Source organism: Maniola jurtina, chromosome 13, assembly GCF_905333055.1.
Source record: "Maniola jurtina chromosome 13, ilManJurt1.1, whole genome shotgun sequence".
Taxonomy (NCBI): domain Eukaryota; kingdom Metazoa; phylum Arthropoda; class Insecta; order Lepidoptera; family Nymphalidae; genus Maniola; species Maniola jurtina.
This window is the reverse complement of record NC_060041.1, coordinates 14,734,021-14,757,423: the sequence shown is the minus strand read 5'-3', so window position 1 is coordinate 14,757,423 and position 23,403 is coordinate 14,734,021. Positions and strand designations below refer to the sequence as shown.

At 39.5% G+C, this 23,403-nt stretch overlaps 1 long non-coding RNA gene across 2 annotated transcripts in view; it reads left to right on the top strand.

Moving 5' to 3' along the window:
* Window positions 1–23,403, top strand: part of LOC123870727 — a 90,767-nt gene that overhangs the window by 18,367 nt on the left and 48,997 nt on the right. Inside the window, exons 1-2 of one of the 2 annotated variants that reach the window (XR_006797135.1) lie at window positions 9,974–10,148; window positions 21,528–21,571. This is a non-coding gene — a long non-coding RNA (uncharacterized LOC123870727). Of the gene's footprint in view, window positions 1–9,973; window positions 10,149–21,527; window positions 21,572–23,403 lie in introns of those variants that run through there. The other variant, XR_006797136.1, reaches the window with a different exon arrangement.

The window sequence follows — 23,403 nt, the reverse complement described above, 5'->3', positions numbered from 1 at the left end:
CAGTTTGGCGAAGTAGCAAAATATAAAAAAAACTGTTAAACCGATTTCAAAAGTTCCTACTGAAAAATAATAAACACTTAATTTTAAACTCTGTCCTTCAAACTAATTTACCAATTAACAAGCTTTTATAGTTTATTCATAAAATGGCTGTGACACACAGACAGATGAACAGACGAATAGGACGAAACTATGAGGGTTTCTTGTTTTACTACAGAACCATGAAAGTCTTACACGACAAGTGGGCTGAGGTGTCTGTCCGAGAGCGGAACCCGCGACCCTGTCGTAAGGAGAGCTGCGCCGCCGCACCCCGCGCTGGCTCGTTCCTTACCAACTTCTAGAATTCAGGCTCCCAGACACGAGCACCAAATTTTAAATTGCTTTTACTTTAACAAATCGGTGGCAGTATTAAACTGCAACGCAAAATTGCCTTTAAATATTACGGTTTAAGAACTATTCTGGTTTGTAGCTTAAGGATTTGTAGTCTCAGAGTCAGACGTAAGATTAGTCGTGAGTTGAATCACAATGCGAAAGTTTGTGTGTATGCGTATGTTTGTTACTCTTTCATGCAAAAAAACTCTGGACGGATTTGGCTGAAATTTAGAATGAATACAGTCAATACCCTGGATTAACACGTAGGCTAAATTTTATGCCGGAAAAAAACCAAACCTATATCCACGCGGACGCAGTCGCGGCCATCAGCTAGTACAGTATAAAACCTATAACCTGACAAGGATTCTTTCGTTGTCTCTGCTACCCAACGTTCAAAACAGTCTTCCGAGCTCACAGACGTTATTCCGTCCGTCCATCAGCTAACCATCGTCATCATCATCATCATCATCATCATCATCATCATCATGTTAATCATCAATCAATGGTATCATGTTAATGCTTTTTTTTAAATTCATTAATTCATTATAGGCAAATGCATGACCACTATCACACCTGATAGAAAGTGTAGATGCAGCCTAAGATGTGGCGCGTTTACCTGGAAGGTACCTTTTCACTCTTGTTTTAAAAATATCCGGATTCTAATAGGAAGGAAACACAGATCGCGGAAGAGTATTCCAAACCTTAGCCATACGATGAGGAATGATGACGCAAACGATTCGTGCGTGTAGATCGAATATCAAGGATGAGGAATGTAAGGATGGAAACTCGACCGTCGTCGTCTTGGGCGGTGGTAAATGGGGAAGGGGAGACAAGATCGAATAGTTTCTGAGCACACTCTCCGAAACATATCCTATAAACCACCAATAAGCCGGCGACCTTACGGCGGTGATCGAGACTTTGAAGTTTCGCCAATAAAGGAGAGTCTTCGCCTACAAGTCTCCTAGCTCGACGGTCAACGGCATCCAGAGCCGCTAGTTGGCACTCAGCGGAGCCATCGTAGTGGTGACTGCAGTACTCCAACACGGTGCATTCAACACCTGTTAATACTGAAATGTAATTCATCAGATGACCCGTCACACGTAGCGACTGACTCTAGGGCTATTAGTTTTCCAGACAGTATTATACGTGTATAGCGGTCTTGCAGACTACCGAATTCAATTCTGCACAAATTTTGATATTCTGTCTGCGAGAGGGGGACAGGTGTATCGGTGATCGTGGGTTCGAGGGAGACACAGCATCTTCCTACAGCCAGACCCGTCTCGATCTGGTGTGCGGTGCGACTTGTAGCGTTTTGATAAGCAGAGCGGGTGGGCTTTGTTTCAACAATTTAGGTTTTTTTGTCTTCATACATGTTACGTGTTGAGTGATCCCGTCCGGGAAGTCCGGGGTTTAATCCCGGACACGCACCTCTAACTTTTCGGAGCTGTATGCGTTTTGTTGTTTCATAGATTTTAGGTTTTCCCTTTTGTCAGCACTCCTCATTGACTGCTAATTTATTATTAATTACGACTTGTTGCATACATAATATAGTTAAAGATCGGGAGAGTGATGTCGGCTACTTTTATGCCACAAAAATGAAAGAATTCCGTGAATGTCGTCAACTGTGGCGTTAGTATGCTTATAGTAAGATTTTACATAGCTCACTCATTGAAATATCTCACCGATAAAATTGATAGTAATCGATAATAATCGCACTTTAGCGTTACAGTTCAACCTTGTTTGAATTTTCAAGTTTGCCCATACATCTACGCCATGTTGCACAATTAAAATCGACAGTATTGAATTTTTGACTTTAAAATTTAAACCAAGAAATGGTTCATTTTGCTTTGAAGTTATTTGGTTTAGATTTGCGAATTCTATAAATGTTAGTGAGATGTATAATTTAATGCAAAGTCTCCAATGTCGTGGCGAGTTTATCGCTGCGAGTGTGGCCGCGCGACTAGCTAGACGTCCGGTCATCGACCCCGAAGCTGCTTCCGCGTCCAGGATCACGTCTACATCCTCCGTCTCCACGCTAGCTCGCCCTCGCTATCAGATTGTCGCTAGTCTGACTTATCAAAGTGTGAAGATGCTTGTTATGGATCCATCTGTTCCCAGCCTGCGAATGACACCAGGCGGGGTGATTCGCTAACTCAGTGATTATCACTAATTATATCCATCAAGGTCATTTGACATTGGTTGATCTACATTGCTGCTTTACTGAGTGATATTAAAATATTTTTTTGTAGAGAACCTTCAATGGATTAAAAATAAATGTCAAATGAGCCAAATAAAATAATAATTACATAATAAACCTCTTGTGGGCAATCCTGTAAAAGGATGTAAAAGATCCTGAATTAGTTCGAAACTAGTCGGGCTTACATCGACTAAACACGTGAGTAGGTATATAACCGGTACATTCTACATTTAAAATGGAAATCACTAACGATTAAACATTAAAATCCTGTAAAAGTTGTCTGGAGCAGTTCGTTAATGGTGATGTCAGTCAGTCAGTTCCCCGCGGGTAGTGTGGCCGCGCTCGCCAGACGGTCGGTCGTCGACCCCCGAAGGCTGCGCTTCCGCGTGAAGGGCTGTGTCTATGCGTCTCTATGTATAGCGCCGTCTGCCGCAGCCGGCCGCACAGCCTGCCCACTATCCGCCGTCTACCGCCCTTCTATATCTAGATATATCTAAAAAGACTTATTTTGACTGACTGACTGGTTTATCACTAGCTCAATCGCTGGAGTTAGTTTTTTGATCGTAGACTTTCATCACGTAGTAAGCTCCCACTTAGAAAAAAATTTGGAAAATTTAATCCTGTGAGGGTTCGGTTAAACATTGAGCTTCAATAATATACAAAATCGGAGATTTGTTAATTTTTGACAAAAAACTTTTTTTGTGGAAAATCCCTCCGCTCCTGGGGCTCTGCCCCATGGGTGCATCCACTGCGCTCTCTGCTCGGGACACTCGGATGGACGCGCGGACATCACCCCCTCCCCGCCAGGTCAATTAGCCATGGCTAACAATATCCCAGTAATGTTACCAGGGTACATCGACCCAAACACTGCTGCTACCCGCCACACTCAGGCACACGAGGAGCTTACCTGGCTCTAGTCTAACTACGATAGCCTGTGACTAAGTTAACATTGAAATTGAATTAGTGTAATTTTTAATTTAATTAGTAATTCAATTAGTGTAATTGGCCATATTATGTTCGTTTTAATTAAATAATAATAAATAAATAAATAAATAAATAATAATAATCGTGAGGAAATCTGCACCGCGCCTGTGAGAGTTCTCCATTATGTCCTCAAAGGTGGGTCAAATCTGTCAATCCGCACTTGGCCGGCCGCGGCGTGGTACACTGTATCACACTAATATTATAAAGGAGAAAGTTTGTATGTGTGTGTGTGTGTGTGTGTGTGTATGTTTGTTACTCCTTCACGCAAAAACCACTGGACGGATTGGGCTGAAATTTAGAATGGAGATAGATTATACCCTGGATTAGCACATAGGCTACTTTTTATCCCGGAAAATCAAAGAGTTCCCACGGGAATTTTAAAAAACCTACATCCACGCGAACGAAGTCGCGGGTATCAGCTAGTACTGTATATATAGCTTACCACTCGGCACTTAAGACTTTCTGATTTTGAGAGGAAACGTCCGCGCTCAGTACAGAGCCAGCGAAGGGTTGAATAAAAAAAAAATATTAACCACTAGACTAATATTCCCCTTTCCCCTCCAACTAACCACTCGGCATGAAACTGGCAGTTAGTCAGGGTGATGTTGACTACTAAGACTACGTCTGACAAAATCAGGCAACTAGGGTGTACTGAGCTGAGATCAATACAGAGCAGGTTCTTTGAGTTTGCTCAGACTTAAGTTTAATTTAAAACGAGACATTTATGGCAGTAATATAAGTAACGCTGTCTCGTTTTCACATGCCTTGAGTCTGAGTAAAGTCAAAGTGCGCTCTGTAGATCAGGCTCGGTGTCGTCGCGCCGGAGTCGCATAGCAACAGCGCACTGCTGCCTCGGCCTACTCCGCCGAGGCCTTCGCCGCGCGCCGCGGCACTCTCGCCCCTGTGAGCCAGGCAATAGGTGTCACTTTCCGTCGCAGCTAGCTTCACTTGCTCGCAAGGAACCGGACGGCGAATAATTGATAAGCGGGCAAGTCTTGTGTTTCGTTTGTTTGTTTTCGGCGCAAGCACTCGCGCGTAGGGTCGCCATCAGGCTGTGGACTAACCACAAGATCTGATAAAATACATTAAAATCCAAACATTTGTATTTGATCTCAAAATAACTGCTTTTGAGTCCAGGGGTTAGATTTCCGTAAACGATGCAGGTTTTCCGGAATCGACCAACAATAGGATCATCAGTGAATGAAAGCCTGACATTAGACATGTCAGGTAAATGGACATGATGAAATGTTCAGATGACATTTATTGTTTTCCATCGAAAGTTGCTACCAAAAATTATTTTTATATCGCACAGTGAAGCAGCAATGTCAAACCAACCAATGTCAAATGAATTTGATGGCTTTCATTTAGTGATGATCACTGAGTTAGCAAATCGCCCACGGAGTTCGTTAGGAACCTGGCAGCTTTAGTTTAAAGTTCACGTATCTACATCATTATGTAACGAATTCAACAATAATAATAATTTTACTATCAGTCAAAAATAAATGCTTTGACTGTTCCACAAACAAAAAATTATTGTCAAACAATTTCCCCGCGTTATGCTCGCTGAAGCAACTAGTTTACTCTAAATTCAATTTATAGTATAATATATATTTATATTATTTTGGTTTCTATGTATTTTTCACTACTTGGACTTAGTTTCAGGAACTTTTTTTAAATTGACTTAAATTGTAACTAGATGGGTGACCGGGTGGGTGGCTTTGGTCCGAATTTGGCCATTTCGTCTTCTTCTCTTACCGTTACAAATGTTTAATTATGTTTAATATAAATACTACGGTCTGCTGCACAGAACAAATTGCGACACCCACAACTGGGTATCCATAATTAATACTACCTTGTTTATTATAGTATTTACTCCAAATGTCATATTTAGAGACAAGCTTCGTCGCGTCGGGGGATTAGGTACTTGTGGTCAGTAGTGAGCTGGCACTTGGTTGATGATAATTAAATCCAAAGCGAAGTCGAGTGTACTGTGTACCCAGGAAACCTGATTTAACTAATGGCCATAAGATTAGTTACAGCAGCCCACATATTTATGTAATTAGTCTACATTATAGTTATCTGATTAGTGCGCGGATCCACGCTGCAACAGTGTTAGGTCAGCCACACTCAGCTCGGCGTAACGTAGGTACCTACTTACACCTGCGCACAAATTCCTTGAAACAATGCAACTGTGCACTATCGCGCTTACGCGTCCATTATAATGGTGTATCGCGGTTATTCTTCTGGGAAACACTATCCACAGCTATCACGTCCCATAAGGCCGCCTTTGCACCCCTTTCATTTAGTTTGTTCTGTCGTCGGACTCAAACACAAAGCGTTCTAACTTCCGTACCATAATATAAAATAATACACTTTTCATTTTTTTCGTGCTACTGTAACTCACGCTATAAATTCACGCGTTTCAGATTGTTTCCTTTACTTGTGCTATAAGACATTATTACCGGCCAAATTTTATGATTCTAGGGCAACGGGAAGTGTCCTATACTTAGGGATTTCCTTTCCAGGGACGGTTCTTGACAGACACGACAAACAGACACAGAAGTGATCCTATTTGTTTATTAGTTACCTGTTATCTACCAAATCCACGATGATCCAAACTTCATAGTCGCTGACCGTGCCTCCCTGTGTTGCAGGGGACATTCATTTTTAATAGATTTTTTGAACTTGTGAAAAGGCAAGTCCAAAATTGATTGTGGAATATTGTTGTAAAAGGTAAAGTAGTAAGTATATAGTAGGTAGTACCTACGTATGTATACAAGGTGGTATATAGACCTGTGCATATCATGGGCACCTACAGAACAAACATCCAGTGTGCAAGTTCGGCTAAACCGTTATCAAGTTCGGGAGCTGGTTCCTAGAATACTATCATCATATACAAAGTCTCTCGCGAATGCAGGCGATCGTTTAAACACCATCGCACCTACTTACTATAAGGGCTATAATTATAAACACAAGTAAACTTTTATACCATTTCCACGAACTGCCGCGTTGGTGGATCGATGTATCTATTGGTTGGTCATATCTAAGTATAACATATAAAACACCGGCCAAGTGCGAGTCGGACTCGCGCACCGAGGATTCCGTAGGTACTCGAGTATTTTTTTCGACATTTTGCAGGATAAATCAAAAACTATCACACTAATATTATAAAGGCGAAAGTTTGTATGTGTGTGTGTGTGTGTGTATGTTTGTTACTCCTTCACGCAAAAACTACTGGACGGATTTGGCTGAAATTTGGAATGGAGATAGATAATGTCCAGGATTAGCACATATGCTACTTTTTATCCCAGAAAATCAAAGAGTTCCCAGGGGATTTCGAAAAACCTAAATCTACGCGGACGAAGTCGCGGGCATCATCTAGTTATGCATAAAAATAAAAATAAAACTGTTTTAGAATGACACTACCGATTTCATCCATGCCGTGTTTATGGTGTTGGAAAGTTCACCTTTAGAAGAGAATGATATTAGCGTCCTTATCGCCCACAACTAACTGCATCGGCGTGTGTCGACTGCTGCAGGTCACAGGCTATCGCGCGTAGCTGCAGCGCCGCCACGACGACTCACATCATACTTATCTGCTGCCAATATATTCACTAATAGGTACTGACCATATAATATACCTACTGAATCTTTTCATTCAATGTCTGTCTGTACTGGTATTTGATCAATTTATTTATTTATTTAAACATCTTTACTGCTTAATACAATCACAAAGAATAAATATGGGTAGACTTAAAAACAAAGACCTGTGACCTTATCACTATAGTGATCTCTTCCAGGCAACCCACACTACTTACAACTGAAGACGGGGAGTCGCAAGCAATGCAACCATACAACTAAATATATACCTAAATAATAAGTATACCTAAACATACTTCAATATCAATCAATCTATGTGTTATTTTATACCAGAGTGGAGTGCGTTAGTAGCTGTGGTTGTGCAACCAAACAGCATTCATTGCATAAGTTACATAGGTTTACTTGGTATGTACATTGTACACACTGCCCAAAAAAAGGAGTGTAATGTTTTCAGATAGATATATGTAGATATATGTATCAGAATTCCGCATTCACATTCTTTGTATTCTAAACACCTGAACAGATTTGGATATAATATGGATATCGACAGAATGCTTACATCATCACGAGTTTTTTCTATAGGAAATCTGTAAAAAGGGCAAATTTATTCCTTTGATTAAAGTTATTTGACGATTGAAAAATATGAATTTGTGAAGTAGAATTCCTATTTATCTATTTAAGTATAACATTATCATTGTAGCTACCATACCATTGCATCTTCAGTATAATATTTTAAGCTCTACGCCAACATTCGGCATGCCCGCGTAGCATAGTCCTTCACCTAAGGCGTAGCGCGTAGCACCTCTAGCATCCCGTAGCACGCATTTCTGTTTTTTGTGAATTTGGAAAAACATCTAATTGATATCAAACGGAAAGTTAAAACATTTATTCAAAATTGGTACCATTGCTCACTATGTGATTGTCAATTGATGAATTATGTAATGGCGATAATAACTATGATTAGGTACGTAAACTTAAAAGCACAAGTGACAAGGATTCCAAATGTGCCTGTTCTAAGAAAGTAAGAACACACAACAAACTCAGCCAGGTTACTATTCCTTTTACTATCACTGCGCCTTGTTTAAAAATTCATAGGCAAATACGATTTCAATAAGGAAATACAATTTTAATTTGATGTGTAGATCTTCGTCCATATAATCTGGTTAAGCAACGTCGATCCAAGTCGGTAACTGGACGTGTAACCAACATTGGAGCACGTTAACCGTCGATTTCGCTTACCGGTCATATCAAATTAGACGGGTCAAACTCGTACCTACTTTTAGTGGAGTGGTATCCAATATATATGAGGAATACCTTGCGAGCCCACTGGATTATTGTCCTGGGAAAACCTACGTCATGAATAAATAAATAAGTAATGTAAGGGGTAACGCTCACTATAGATTTGCCTTGTAATACACAAGATAGATTTGTACTGACTGACGCATCGATGTTTAACTTTGTAGGACTGAGTACCTATTTGTTTTTACTTAGGTATACTAATAATATGGTTGATACACTGTATAAAAAAAAACAATATATTAAGTAATTGATGGATGAATTCCTTAGTTAGTAGATATAGATTAGTTAGTAAATATAGTTATCTTACTTTGAAAATTGAAACATTTTAATTATTTTTAATTATGTAAACACAAATTCACAGTTTTCAGATTTATTCTTGTACTTGTGCTATAAGATCTACGTCAAACTTCATGATTCGGTCAACGGGAAGTACCATTTGAAATCCATGACTATCGAAAAACGCTAAACGCACGTGATCCCTATTGATAAGTTAAGTAGATTATGTAATCAAAGTATTAATTCAACGTATTCAAAGCTAATATCACACGGCTTTATGTAAAAACGCTGTCGAATCTAGGGTGAAGGAAAAGCAGCCTCAATTAAAGTAAAACGAGCTGAAAAAGAGTCGAATTAAACATGTGTCCGTTTTTTCGTTCCTCGTCGTCGTCGGTGCGTTGGAAAGTATGCAAATGGCGTACAAGCACGTAGCAATTCAATATTTAAGTTATCTTGCAGCGACTGCAGCGCGAGCACGATTGCTGAGGTAAGGCTTTCTCGCGGTCTGCGTCGCGTTGCACAAGCCGCGAGAAACTAGTCGTTGAGGATGAGCTTACGGACGTCAAAAGTGCCCCTCAAAATATGTTCTCATCTGTTGGATAGAAGCAGGCGTAACTTAGCGATATTCCATAATGTACAATGAAGCAGCTGTAATCCGCCAAAACAGACAAATGTGTATATGGTACAAGGTGCAGTATGCGACACGCGGCGCCATGCAGGAAGAGCAAGCAATACACAACACCACACAGATTGTCCTGTAGAGTGTAGATCTACCTACACACTCGACGTACGTTTCACTCCTGCACTGGAGCGTCCTTCGGCGTGTTGAAGGCGATCAAGGACTTACGAATATGTACCTACTTAATTGTTTGGTTCTGCTGTGAAGGAGCTACGGTCTAAGCGACACATTTTCTAACGCATTTTGTATTTTGTGACTACGATCTGTCACATCAAGGCTGCGTTGGCTGTCGCAGTGGTCGCGCTGGGCTGCAGCTCGTCGCTCGGGCTCCGCGCCCGGCCGCGCTGCAGCCTTACATACGAACCGCTACTCCGAACGTACTTTCAGTTTGTTACCATGGCTATTGAACCGACGTCTCACTCCTTACGCGCCCCGGGCGATGCAAACTCGCGTTTAAGGCGATCAGCTTAAAGTAGGAAATGGGCCGCACCGGGCGCGGCGCCGGCGTGTGCGGCAGTGTGCGCGTGTGTGCGCGCCCTGCGCGACTGCAGCAAGCCCTAGGTCAGTACTCCTCGATGCACCCGCCCGAGTGCATTCGCGTCGCGAACACACCGAACATCAAAAATCACTGCAAAAGCGATTACGGTGACCAAAAAAATGCATTATGCGATTTTTTCAAAAGAAAACTGTGATAGGGATGGAATAACCGAAGCGTCTTTGTTCGCCGCCATGTTGGATCGCACGGTGAGTCCGCTTTCCAATTTTTTGAATTCGGAACACTCGCACGCCATTTTGAAAATCGTCTTTGTTCAACCTCCTCGCCGAACATCTGCCCTGCATGTGCAGGCTGCAGGCCCCCCCCGCGGCCCCCCCGCGGCCCCCGGCCCGCTCACCACTCTCGCGAATCACTAAAACATGTTCAATTGGATTCAATAATTGGATTAACCGTTTAATCGGTTAATCGCATGACGCGCTGGTAAAAATAGATCAATACTGCACTGAAACGCGTCGCACACGCCCAAACTCGGAAATCCGTTTTCCCCGAGTTTTATTGCGAAACCGGGTTAAATATTTTTGAAAATTATTTCCTGAACGAGGTTATTTTTTATGGGAAAACGTATAGAAAACATAAAAAATCTTAAAGCCACGTGATTACGTCACGTAAGATGCGCCATTTTGAACGCTCCGCACCCCGCGCGTCCTTCACGGAAATTATAAAATTGTATGTATACTTCGTGTATTATATACTTACCTACCTATGTACAACACAGGTACTTATTATATGGACAAATCTATGAAAATTTTCAACTATTATTGGATAAGACTAAGATAGATATACCTAGGGAGAGCCTAGGTACTTAGTACTTTACGTTCGCCTATGTTATTTGTTCGCGCGAACATAGGTTTACTTGTATTTGCGCGGGCATACTTTTCAGTGCTTTTAAAGTCAGTTAGTTATGCCTCAAAAGGAAAAATGGAATCCTTATAGGATCACTTTGGTGTCTCTCTGTCCGTCTGTCCGTCTGTCGTGTCTGTCAAGAAAACCTATAGGGTACTTACTTAACGTTAACGTAGCTAGAATCATTTTTGGGAGGTAGGTAGGTCTATGGCAGAGGTAAAGGAAAAATCCGGAAACCGTGAATTTGTAATTACATAAAAAAATGTGTTCACGAAAAAATTAATTTACTAGACTAAATCAAATCACGTAGGTACCTATAGACGGCGCAGTCCGTCATTAACTTGCAGTGTTCTACATAAGTGTTACGGTATATCTTGTACAATGGTACGGAACCCTTGCATTTCGACTCGCACTTGACCGTTTTTTTATGTTATATTTTCATTAAAAAAAATTACATAATATTTGATTGTCTTTTCAAGAGCATTCAACAACTATAACTTACCTACTTCACGAACGAATTCTTAAAATACAGTCGCAAATATGACAGACAGACAGCCTTCATAATATCGGTTTCTCAATTGGAAAACGAGGCAAAAAACTGTGATTTGTCTTCGTGTCGGCATTATACTGTACTTTACAAAAGATATTGGGAACTGCGGTTTGTTTATTTTTCGGGTTCCGTAATCCGTGCCTGAAGGGTTTCAAATTCAATATTTGGTTTTGGGTCAAAGTTCTACGCCAAATACCAAGTTTGTAACTCATTTCGTCTACGAGAGACCTGTGACATAATCCGGACAGACAGCAGAGTGACATTAATAGGGCTGCATTTTTCCTGTTTGGGTACGGAACCGTAAAAAACAAAAAGTATATTTTTTATCGATTATAATATTACAAGTTATCATGTAATAATATGGTACCAGCTCGTCCTGATCCTGTGCGCCATATTCGAACATATGGAGCAAGTTCTCTTCGCTCCATGACCGTACCAATTGGGACATTTCCCACCGAGCGGTATGTGCTCGGTAGCGCCACTGCGCCGACGGTAATACGTCGATACTTCTATATATAGTGCAAATTCTTAAACGCTCCGTTAATGCGATTCAGATTTGCGTGTTTTATTTGAGCTTCAGCTGTAACATACTGGTGCTGCCATCTAGTGAGAGATTGGTGCGTGGCGTCCGGCTTGGGTTCGGGTATCGAGTGATTATTAGAAGTTGGTCATAGATTATCTAAAAAAAACACAAAACCTGTGAATAATTAGAAAATAATTTAATTTAAGTAAATATTTATGTGATTAACGTAGTAGGTAGCACATAAGTTTTATTTCTATTCTATTTCATTTTAATTTTATTTCATTATTATATTCATTTCTATTATATTATTTGTAATAATCACTGCGCGCTACTGTTTGTTAGTCCTAATAAATAAAATAAAATAAAATAAATTATGGAATGAGCCATCTGCTTGCGAGTGTGGCAACCGCCACAAGTAAGTGATGATGCAGCACTCAGCTGCAGCATAGCAGTCTAAAATGGAAGCGGGTTAACTTGGAAGGGGTATGGAAATTTTTTATTGAGCCCTTACTGGAATCTACATTGCAACGTATCGGAACGCTATAATCGCTTGGCGGCAAAGCTTTGCCGGTAGGTAGAATCTAGCCACGACCGAAGCCTACCACTAGACCAGACCTAAGACAATTAAGGAATCATAAATTCCCAATTCCACCCCCGGGAATCGAATCCGGGTGGACCCGCCTGTTCGTTTGCTTCCGGTCAAGCGTGAGTCGGACTTCATTTCATTTATTTATTTCATTGCTGTCATGTACTAATAAAGCTAAATAAGTATAGTTACATAACGCCCTGTCAGGGCATCGCAATTTACAATATATTAGATTTATTATACACAATCATTAAACTTATATTACGTGTATAAATATAAATGTAGGACCTGATAGGTACAAAAATAGAGTGCCTTGTTGGTAAACTACGTGGGTAATTAATTTAATAGAAGCGTTAAGTAAAAGTTAATTGGGTAAAGAGTCAATTTCTAAATGTTCAGCACTTGCACGAATAAAGCGCATTGTTTTGTAGATATTAATTATAATTTACTGTATTTTTTTAATTTACTACCTACCTAGTACATAGATAATTAATTCTTATTGACTTCTAATAAACATTCCTGTGTGTTCATATACTTATTACCTATCAAGTTGCAAATTGTAGAGCTCAAGAGTCAAATATTCATGTTTTTTACTAATGCTTACTAAGTAGGTGATATATTGTATCGATCATGAAATATATTATGTACCTATCAAGACCTTACAGCAATATACATAATGTTATACCTATTTAATATGTATTATGTTTTCCATTGAAGGAAATCCTGAAAAAGTTAAAATGACCATTAGCTAGGTACCTACCTATCTATATTTTGTATCTTTTTGGCGCAGATTCTGATCAATTTGAATCAATAAAATGACTTTTGGAAAAATAGATGCATTCTGTCTACAAGTCAAATAAAGCTCAATAATATATACTCTTTTGTGAAATTCAGAGATCTAGTTACTTAAGTTATTCATACTCCTATACTAAACTGCGAAAGGACCTTTAATAATCCTTTTTGATCCAGTGTTGAAATATTAAAGCTTCAAAGCTATCTACTTACAATTTATTCCAAAAGTGTGACGGCCAAATCAGAATCAAGTAACTACGAACAAGGTGTTTTGGTCTTTTGATACAATTCAAAACGGAGAAAGCATTAGATCATTCACAGCATGAAGCAATTAATTTTTTCTCATTTTAGAAAATTACCAAAACAGTAAAATACATAGTAGGTAATTAATAACATAAATTGTACCCCAAAAGCTTCATGGCATAGGTTATATTATGACTGTTGGGGGATCAGACCAGGGTCCATACGGACCCAAATGGGGGATAAAATCCCCCTAATTTTATCCTCCATTTGGGTCCGTATGCCCTTATGGTCATGGTGCCCTTATAATTTTCGCCATCGTCCGCTAAATAAATATAGGGGTCACTGGCAGAGATCTCTTATAGAGATAAGTGCTTCTCTGTCCACTTTTTCTTTCTTTTTATTTTTAATGTTAAGTACAATTTTCTGGTACAAATAAATAATGAATAAATCTGAGTATTCTTATGAAATCCATAGTAAGCGACTTTGTTAGTAGGTAAATGTCGATGTGTTCTCGTCCGAAACTCCTCAGTGCTTGAAGAGCAAAGTCTTCGAACAGTACTAGTTCTACGTATTCCCGTGATCACATAATATAGAATATGGATCCGAGACATGGACTAGTTAGCGACCATGTCTCGGATCCATATTTGCTTTCTTATAAGGTCTAGTTATGGGCCTTATAAGAAAGCACAGGGTCACTCAGCGCGATGGAGAGAGCTATGCTTGTATTTTTTCTACGTGATCGAATCAGAAATGAGGAGATCCGTAGCAGCGGTAACCGACATAACTCAGCGGGTTGCGATGCTGAAGAGGTAATGGCCAGGGTACATAGTTTGAAAAAACCGGCCAAATGCGAATCAGACTCGCACACCGAATAGGTAGGGTACGAGTACCTACTCGGGTATTTTTCCGACATTTTGCACGATAAATGAAAAACTATTATGCATAAAAATAAATAAAAATCTGTTTTAGAATGTACATGTAAATCTCTTTCTGAAGACACCCCACTTGGTAGGTATAGTTATCTTACTTTGAAAATTGAAAATACCCTGTTATTATTAGTTCATGAACAACACATTTTTTTTTCACCTCTCTAGCTCAAATAAGGCGCGTTTGCTGCCCAAACCAGTGAGCAAAAGTCGTTTTTGCTCACTCCAGTGAGAAAAAGTATTTTGAATTTAGAACACTTTGGATTGGCATTTCTTCAATTCATCGTCTCAAGAAACGTTCGGAAATGTTGTGTATATAATATTGCATACCCCATACATTTTATTTCGACAATTTTTATTTAACTCTCTATTTTATTATTTGAAATATTTACTTTTTGTTAAAATGTGTTTTAGGCTTTACAATTCTGTAACACAACATGAAACGTAAAATAAAATTAATATTAATTTATTTATATATTTCTTCTGTGATTGACACAATTCCGAACACAGATTAAAAAGGAATAAAACATGGCGAAAAAAAAATTGTCTGTGAGGTCTTAAATCTTAATAAAACATACCTATCTAATTTCTTTGTAGATAATTGTTATAAAAGTTTAAAAAATAACAAAATGAGTGGTTCTAGTGATAATTTAAAACCATCAGTTATTAAAGGAATCAGTGTCTAACGCTGACTTAAACTTTGTTCCGGAAAAGTCGCGTGAAAAATACTTGAAATTATTTAACGATTGGAAACTTGTTAAAAGTGTGAAGTGAACTCAGAAACTGGTTTTTATTTTATCATATAAAAATGTAATATACTTACATGAATATAAAAATATCTTAGTGTTTCAATAAATAATTTTTATTTTCTTAGATCTTGTGTTTTTTCACTGTCGAGGTGAAAAGTATGTACTTATGTATCACACGATAGCAAAATTTTTGTTTCTTGTGCCTTTGAACCCCTCGCTACACTCAGGATTCTAACTTAGAATCCTTCGCCCGCTCAGGGTTCAAACTAGGCACTCGCAACAAAAATGAATTTTGCTATCTTGTTGAACAAATAACTATTGTGATGTAGTCACAAATTCACGGTCTCCGGATTTTCTCCTTTACTTGTGCTAAGTATAAAACGTGGTGGCGCTCCAAAATCTATGATCCCCCTATCTATGATCCATCTATAATCCATCCAATCCATAATAGCGAGCTGGCACCGGAAAGCGCAGCGTTGGAAGCCCCCCACTAGGTCGATATCAAGCGAGTTGACGGGAGCCGCTGCACGGCGGCGGCGCAAGGCCGTGGCGTGGCCTCTACAAGAGAGCAGTGGACGTCTATCGGTTGATGACGACGTTAGTAAATATATATAATGGAAATCGATAGATCGGTCTGTCCGAACATAGTATGTGACGGCGGCGGCGGGTCAACGCACGGCGTATCGACTTGCAGTGGGTGATTGGCATGTAGGTACATTGTGCGTTATAATTAAACTGTAAACAAGCCGGCTGCAACAATCCTTGTAATTTGCAGCTTCATTCATTATCCATACTTCCATACATAATATTAAGTATACCTAAATGCGAAAGTGTGTCTGTCTGCTAGCTCTCCCAGCGCAACAGCTTAACCGAGGTTGATGAAATTTGGTACAAAATTAGCTTGCGTACATCCCGGGAACGGACATACTTTTTATTTCGGAAAATCAATGAATTCCCACAAGATTAAAAAAATCTAAATCCACGTGTACGATCGCGGGTTTTACCTCTATATAGGTAGTAAGTTCAATAAATAATAATTATTGCAAAGCCACGTAACGCACTGGGCGTTAGGTAGATGGTAGGTACGTCAGGAAATTGGCGCTGGTCCTATGATTATCACAGTGCTTCAAATTACAATCTTAGTTGTTGTGTTTTACACAATACGTTTTTAACCCCCGACCCAAAAAGAGGGGTGTTATAAGTTTCACGTGTGTATCTGTGTATCTGTCTGTGGCCTCGTAGGTAGCTCCTAAACTAATGAACCGATTTTAATTTAGTGTTTTTTGTTTGAAAGGTGGCTTCATCGAGAGTGTTCTTAGCTATTTTTAATTCAAGAAAATCGGTTAAGTCGTTTGAAAGTTATCAGCTCTTTTCTAGTTACTGTAACCTTCACTTGTCGGGGGTGTTATAATTTTTTAATTTACACTTGTAGACGATAGTGAAGAAGCCCGTCAATTATAGGTGATTGCAATCCCACTCTAGCTACAAGGAACAAAAGCTTAATTTGCTATAATCCGCTAAACCAGACAAATCTGTATGGTGCAACATGCAGCATGCGATATGCACCGCCCGCCCTCCAACTGCTAAACACGCAGGAAAAGCCAGTCTTTTATTCTTGGTTCCTTGTAGCTATATCATGGAGTTCCGCAAAGTAACGCCTGCTTCTACAAGTGTAAATTAAAAATTTATAAGTGACAAGTGAAGGTTACAGTAACTAGAAAAGAGCTGATAACTTTCAAACGGCTGAACCGATTTTCTTGGATTATAGCTAAGAACACTCTCGATCAAGCCACCTTTCAAACAAAAAAAAACTAAATTAAAATCGGTTCATTAGTTTAGGCGCTACGGTGCCACAGACAGATACACGATACACAGACACACAGATACACAGATATACACGTCAAACTTATAACACCCCTCTTTTTGGGTCGGGAGTTAATAAAACACCACTGTAAATGTCATTTTATCGCAACTGACTTCGAAAAGATGACTTTGAAATATGTATCTCGCTTTTGGAAAAATGTTATGTACTTACCTAAGTATTACGATATAGTGATGATAATGATATGAACTAGGGAATGTTTCATGACCGCCAGTTTAAACAACGCGTCAAAAAATACGTACCTACAATGTCCCAAGCAAGAGATCATATTAAGTAAGTAAATTAATCAAAGACATTATGCCTAACAGGTATAAGTACCTACCTACCTATATCATGCTAAATGAAACACCGAGATAGAATAAACTGTGTCATTAGCTACATACTCGTCGATATATCTGCGTAGCAAGCAATAGTGCGGCGCTGCCACAGCGCGCCTCGTCTAGCCGTTTCAGCTGATTCCAGTAATCTAGAGCTGACTACATGTAGGTCATGTTTCTAGGTCGATACGAGCACCTATCTAGCTATCTATTGCAGATACGCAGAGCACTTATCACTGTGCCTAGATACCTACTCATCGCATCGTTCGCAACTAGTCTACTGTTATTTAAAGTCCCAATCGATCTCACATAATTTGCAAAAAATATATATTCAAGGTCAAAGTTCACAAAAATGGGATTTTTGCATTTTCCAGCTAAATGGTAAGTTTTATCATAAAATAGGTAACACAAAATATGTATATCAAAAAATTATCTACAAAAATTGTCTTGTACTTTTTTTTCTAAGAATCGATTACGATTCGATCGATAGTACTTATTACCTAAATTTTGCCTGAGCTACTACACAGTCCTTAACATCCACGTATTTTTTCAAAAGATCAAAGTTACTATTTCATTTGATGTAGCGCAACTTCTGTGTTTGACTCTACCGCCGCGCCGGTTCAGAAAGAAGATTCTACCTGCTATAATAGAGCCGTCAAAAACTCAGCAGTTGCTTTTTTCAAATCGAAAAATATTACAATAATTATGTAACAAAAAACAATTTTAAACCATCTGATAAAACTCAGCACGCTGCACAACTTTGTCACGAAGGAATTTGTGGGATCCTTACGTAGAACCTTGCTTTTGTCTTCTAATTTTTCAAAAAAATTGCAGATTCTTTTATAAAAATTCCTAGTTAAGTACTTCTAAAATGGATGTACAGATATGAGGCAAAATGTATCTCCAGACTACAGGGTAGGAGCTAGTTTCCTTTATTTCCTTTCCACTTAAAACTCTAACATTTTGGTGAAGGTTCTGAAACAACAAAAAAAGATCACATTTTTTTTTTTTTTTACTCTTTATTGAAAAGCTTAGTCACTAAGTGACTATGTCGCTTTATTATTTACAATCATCATAACTTACCCTCGAATCTTAAAAAATATTCTACTTAACTTATATAGTAATTTAGCTTGATCACACGCAGGAAATGAAAGAAACGTAACACAATCAAAAATATTAAAATTTAAATCAAAAATATTACATAAGCTTAACCTAAACGATTCATTCCGAACACACTCCAACAAGACATGGTAAATATCTTCAATTACTCCACACGTGGAGCAATTGGGAGAATCTGACTTTTTCATGAGAAAGGCAAATTTATTAGTAGGAATGTGTCCGGAGCGAAGCCTAAAAGCTGTAATTTGGAAACTGTAAACAAATAATAATCAAAAGCTTAATTTGCTATAATCTGCTTAGAATTTTAACGACACGTATAGTAAATTAATAAAAGAAGTGAAATACAATACATTGTTTTCAACTTATTTATTCGGAAAACATGAACATAAATAGAGAAACTTGAAAAACAGGCGACAAAAAGTTCCACGATCAAATAACAAAAGTAGATATACAGGAGCAGTGACGTTAACACATAGATAACCCTGCACTACACCACCTCAGTAAATAAACTTGTATCAGAGTAACCAATCGTAGTCGAAACTCCAAAATTTAGGACAGGGACGTGAAAAAACAACGGAATAGATAAAAACTATCCAACCGGTATTCCAAAACGCATGCCCGGGAACGAACCAATCGCGAGGAAGGAATAGACCAATAGAAAAGGGTCTAGGAGTCCTGCGGCCAATGGGGACCCTGCGCGCGCGCCGCCCTTCCGACCTGCGCGTAGGGCTCACTCCGGCGCGGCGCCAACTGTTCCGTGACTCACTGATAGTTGGGATGCCGCGGAAAGGATGCGTTCCGATAACAACTGACGCAATGCTTTTGGATTCGAGCTTTTCTACTTTGAAACGGTTCCCTACCTATTATTTGACCTTACATTCATAAAGATTCCAATCTGACCAGTAGAAAAATGCAATAGACCCGGCCGAGTTTGTTGTGGACCCTTTTCAGACCAGGGCGCGTTAGGAACCCTTGTAGCTTTAGTTTTAAGTTTACGTAAATATTGTCGCCACTATATCATCTTACAAATCTAACAACTCCGACCCATGCATCAAGGTGTGCAATAATACCTACTTTGAATAAATGAATTTGAGTTTGAGTTTGACCGGTGAGTAGACGGCAGACGCATAGTGTCGGTGGCTCCAAAGAAAACCGTTCATTTTCTTTGCTATTTATGCCATTTCCGTATCTATTTCCAGTCTGTAAAGACTTATAGTGCAATAAACTAGTCTTTATCACGTACCTAGGTACCTACCTACCTAGATATTGTAAGTTGGTTGAACTGTTCATGAAAGTTGGAATTAAAACCCCTCGCTCGTAAATCTGATTAGATGCATACACTAGTGTCTGGGCCGGTGTCAATCTGTCTTCTGTGTGTTGAGTTGACGACTGACGTGACTGGAATACCCACAAAACTGATTATTCTACGGTACGTAGTAGGTACCTAGTAGTACAGCTTTTACAGTAACACTTCTTAAATGATAGCTCAAAATCTACCTACCTATTCTGAACGCCGAAGTTCAACCAAAATGTTTTTTGCATTTTTTTACTTGCTGATGTCATAGACCTATAAATAATTAATTTAATGTCTAAAAGAATAGCAGATCTTGTTTTGTCGCAGCGTAGAAAAAGTTGCATCCTGTCAAATAAGTAAATTGATCTAATTATTGCGAGGTGAAGAATATCTAAACTTTCACATAATTGGGTAATAATTAGGTAACGTTATAATAGGATTTGGCAATAGAGCCTAGCCGGTCCATTACTTGAAAGTTTCATGCGAACTATCCCACGACAGTTTTCGATACATGGAGTGATTTTGTTGGGGGATGAAAATGGTGCTGCTATTGAACAAACCGTTACAATTTACCTTCTTACGTTATCCAGTTCACAATGTTCCCTCGGGAAGTGATGCCACCACTTTTCGATTTGTAAGTTTACTTAAGAGGTTTCGCGCAACGGAATTAGTCCCGTTTGTTGAAATCTAGTGTATCTATGATGGATTTTTGTACCTCTATCAAAAAGAAAGAGAGTCAAACTTCTTTTTGATGGGGAAAAAAAATTCTTCGAAAAAATATATACCTATAAAGTTTTTGGTAGTGGTTTAAAAGAAAAAGTATATATTCCATCAAGCCCAGGCGCCCTTCACAAAAAAACAAGCACTTTGTACCCAATGGTGTTCCCGTGGATGCATAGATGAGTTGGAGCGGGAGGACGCTACGCGTGCGAGGGAGACGGCCACTCCCCCACATACACGTGGTTTTTTTAGACGGTTAGGATAGATAGCCATAGGGCGGACCGTGTTTTTTGTCTGTTTGTATGTATGTATGTTGGCTGCGGCCGCTGCGGGACCTCACCACTGCACTCGAGAGCGAGGAGGCGTCGGGCGTCGTCACTGGCCTTCCTGAGGTCTCCCTGTACCTATTCCCCATCTCTCCATATACGCTGCCACAGACAAACAGATTGAGAGCAAAATCGGTCAAGTGCGAGTCGGACTCGCACACGAAGAGTTCCGTACCATCATATAAGAAATAAAACTTTTAATTTTTTTGACGTGACAACGTCTTATAATTCGATAGAGCCGGCTGCACACACGAAAAAACATGACTCATGCGGCGTTACCTCGCTCTAAGGTAACGCCGCATGAGTCGTTCCATGTAAGGCTTGAAGTGCAAGCGAGAGCGCGGAACGAGCGACAAAGAAGCACAATCGGCCTTCGTTGTCACGTTCAACTATCGTCAGTAAACCGACTTTACAGACAACCAATTTTTTTTAATTTTCATGGCGGTTACCCTGAAATGTGTAGCGGCAATACAACACATTTTCTGTGAAAATTTCAAGATTTAACTCGATTTAACTACATATTACGGAGCACGAGATACAGCCTGCTGACAGACAGACGGACGGACAGACGGACAGCAGAATCTTAACAATACCTAGGGGCCCGTTGGCACCCTTCGCGTATGGAACCCTAAAAAGGCTGCAAACTTTTGGCGTCATATTCAGTAAAAGAAATTAATGATGCTTATTTTTGTTCCAGATTTGATGAAGTTATGGAATGTTGGAAAATGATTAGGATAAGTGGTAAGTTCCTGTCTCATGTGTATGTTGTTAGGTAAATAACATAATGACTCAATTTTAGTAATAACAATAAAATACTGAAATTAAAGAGCCTACCTAAGTAAAGAAAGATTTAGATAATGCTGCGGTGCCACTGATGCGACCGATGCAGACGGTGGGATCCGTATCCGTGACCTTTGTTCTCCCTGGACCTCTTCGTTGCTAATGTGTTCAAGAGAACTCTCACACAACTCTCTGGATAGCTCACGATATGAGCAGTGCTTATGTCAAAATAAATTCTTTCTTAGGAACTATAAAATAGAGGTCAGCCAAAATTCGTACAATCCACATCCGTTGTTAGTTTTAACTTTGCTAACCATTTTAAATTAAGTGTCAATTTTACTTAGGTATTCGTCCATTTTTTTTTTGAGATTTTGCACTACAAGTAAATCAAAAACTATTATGCTTAAAAATAAATAAAAATCTGTTTTAGAATTTAGGTAGGTAGGTTTTCTTGACAGACACGACAGACGTATAAGTTTACGTAATTAATTATCACCATTACATTTCTTAGTAACTCCACAAATGCAGTACAAGAGTAAACGGTTAGAGTTAGAGTTTGGGGATAGTAACGACCTGCGCAGCTGGTGACACTGTTGATTACAGGCGATACTGGTGTTGTGATAACTGATAGCGTTATCTGTTATCAGCGTCGCTGTGACGCGCGGGGGGCTGCGGGTACCCCACACTATACCCACCTCTATATTTGTCTGGTGGGAGGCTTCGGCCGTGGCTAGTTACCACCCTACTGGCAAAGCCGTGCCGTCAAGCCGTGTAATAGAAACCGAAGGAGTATGGGTTTAACACAAACTGCCATACCCCTCCTAGGTTAGCCCGCTTCCATCTTAGACTGCATCATCACTTAAGTACCATCAGGTGAGATTGCAGTCAAGGGCTAACTTGTATCTGAATAAATCTAAAAACGCTAAGTGTAACGTGTAATGAGTTCAACCCCGATATTGTCTGTTTGTTTGTCTGCCAGTTTGTGTGTGGCATCGTACACCTACTTAGCGTTCAAATGTAAGGTCTCATAAGAATGCAGCTATGTTTAAGCAATTGGATTAATATTACTTTACGGTGAAGGAAACCTGCATGTCTCTCAAAGGAGTGTACTGTGTAGTTTGCCAATCCGCATTTGGCGAGCAGCGCAGCGGGGCAGACTATGTGCTATGAGACCCTTCTTATTCTGCTCACAAGCTCTGTAGTGTGATGGCGATGGCAATGGGCAATGAGCCAAATCCATACAGTTACACTGTTCAAGGATGAAAATTATATGATTAGTTTAAATTAGGAACCCATTAAGTAATTTACAAAAGTTGAACCCACGTTGAACCGAATAAAACCAAAAACTCAGATTTTTGGTTCTACGCGGGCAAAGTCGCGAGAAACGGATACTAAAACCGGTCAAGCGCGAATCGGCCTCGTACACGAAGGGATCCGTACCATCGTATATAAGAAATAACACTTAATTAGGGTTCCGTACCTCAAAAGGAAAAAAGGAACCCTTCATAGGATCAATTTGTTGTCTGCCTGACTATCTGTCTGTCTGTCCGTCCGTCCGTTGTGTCGTCAAGAAAAGCTATAGGGTACTTCCCGTTGACCTAGAATCATGAAATTTGGCAGGTAGGTAGGTCTTATAAGCACAAGTAAAGGAATAAATCCGAAAACCGTGAATTTGTAGTTACATCATTTAAAAAAAATTAAAATCAAATGGAAAAACGGTACCCTTATAGGATCACTTTGTTGTCTGTCTGTCAAAACTGTGAATTTGTGGTTACATAACAGAAAAAAAAATT